A 2057-nucleotide genomic window follows, 5' to 3' on the forward strand; every position below is an offset into this window, starting at 1 on the left:
AAGTGTACAAAAATATAAATAATATATGTTTAGATCACTAATCAACCTTTAAAAACAAATAAAAGTCCAAATCGACATTCCAACATTTTGGTCAATTTTTTAAGGCTAAAATGCCACTTGATGTATTGGGAAAATCATGATATGTTGCCCAAGAATTGCCAAAAGCGATATATTGTTTTGCGACAAGCTGTATAAAAGCACATATCGACCAACATTATTGACTGATATATCGGTCATGTTAGGGATATATCGCCCAATATTGTCAAAAGCAGTAAAGGATATTTAGACCATATCTTTTTTACTAAAAGGATATATTGACTAATATATCGGGCTATGTCGGGGATATTTAAAACAATATATCGGGCCATGTCGAGGATATTCAAAACAATAATGCATTATTCTGTGATTAGGCATTCTTATACGACATTATACATGATCAATTGTTTCATTATGTTTTTATAAAACCAAGTATGTGGTCTTGCTCTCTGTATTAAGCTATCAAAAGAGCGGTGGAGTTGAAAGGAGAAGCCCCCTAGTAAATCTAAGAGCAACCTTATATATTTCTTTCTACTAATTGCACTCCCGTACTAAGACCTGAAGCCATAAATGCCACCATATAGATCCGAAACTTAAGTAGGTTTATTTTCTATTTTGTGCTTTCAAAGTCTATACTTTGTAATGAATCTAATGGTCCATGCTTACTCTTGCTAAAAAGCAGTTTTGGTATGTTAAATCGTTAAGGTTAAACTTGTTGCATCTTGCATCTTGCATCTTGATCACATGCTGTCTTCTTTCTCTTGGATCATGGAGAAATTGCTTTTCAGGAGTTAGTTTCATTGGCGCAGGTGATGGATTGTTAACTAGAACAGCATGGAATAGGGTGCAGGTGATGGATTGTTAACTAGAACAGCATGGAATAGGGTGCTTGCTTTCTAGCTTCTACTAGTGTGGATGCCCTTTAACTAGAACAGCATGGAATAGGGTGCAGGTGATGGATTGTTAACTAGAACAGCATGGAATAGGGTGCAGGTGATGGATTGTTAACTAGAACAGCATGGAATAGGGTGCAGGTGATGGATTGTTAACTAGAACAGCATGGAATAGGGTGCAGGTGATGGATTGTTAACTAGAACAGCATGGAATAGGGTGCTTGCTTTCTAGCTTCTACTAGTGTGGATGCCCTGCGAAAAATGGCCGTTCGAATTTAGCTTTAATGCTGTCCTTGGAAAAGAATCACTAAACTATGCTGGAATCTGGATGTTTATATCATTTGGCAGATATGCAAATTATCAGGAAGACTTTATTTTTTAAAGAAATTATACAGAATCAGAAGTCTCAGACTGTTTGTGGATTAGCTTTCGAGGTGAGGCTTGCTCCCACTTTGATTTTCAGAGTATTATTATATTTCCTTCTGGGGATATTTCCCATTTCTTATTACCTTCTATCCTCATCCTAATTTAATGTAACCTGTACATGTATCCATTGTTCTATTCACCTTAATCCAAGTGTTAACTATCACCTTTCTTGAACAAAAGCTACTCGTGAATGTTCCTTGTTCTGATACTGTAGCCACTATTATTTTGTTGAAACATTCAACTTCATTTCATAATGCATCACGTCTATACAACTGTCCATAGTTGTTCTAAGTCTTCTGAGCAATGACTTCTGATCATGTAACCGAGAGAGAGATCCATCTGCTTGTTGGTTATTTGTCTCTTTTTTCTTTTTTTTTTTCTTTTTTTTTTGAATATCTACTGCATATCCTTACGGACTAAAATTGTTATTTTTGTGTAGAAAGTGCACATTTCCCCTACCAAGACATTCGGGGCTGCGTTATTCATCTTAACATAACAGTTATATCCTTCGTAAGGCAGAAACTAACTTGATATGAACAAAAATACTCAGCGAAGGTTCAAGGTACAGATTCTTTGTAATTTCTAGTGCACGTATTTTCTAAACACACACCTACTACCAACTGCAAACAATAATTAAATGAGATATAAAGAATGCAGTATTATAGCCTATCTCCATCCTTAGAGATTGCATTACAGTGGCAG

General features: G+C 35.7%; 1 long non-coding RNA gene across 1 annotated transcript in view; it reads left to right on the top strand.

The window, feature by feature from the left end:
• Positions 1-968: 968 nt before the first annotated feature.
• LOC109827519 overlaps positions 969-2057 on the top strand; it is a 1578-nt gene continuing 489 nt past the window's right edge. Inside the window, exons 1-2 of the long non-coding RNA XR_002243457.1 lie at positions 969-1363; positions 1795-1917. This is a non-coding gene — a long non-coding RNA (uncharacterized LOC109827519). The remainder of the gene's footprint in view (positions 1364-1794; positions 1918-2057) is intronic.

Source organism: Asparagus officinalis, unplaced genomic scaffold (genome assembly GCF_001876935.1).
Source record: "Asparagus officinalis unplaced genomic scaffold, Aspof.V1 AsparagusV1_Un275, whole genome shotgun sequence".
In the NCBI taxonomy this organism is placed as follows: Eukaryota; Viridiplantae; Streptophyta; class Magnoliopsida; order Asparagales; family Asparagaceae; genus Asparagus; species Asparagus officinalis.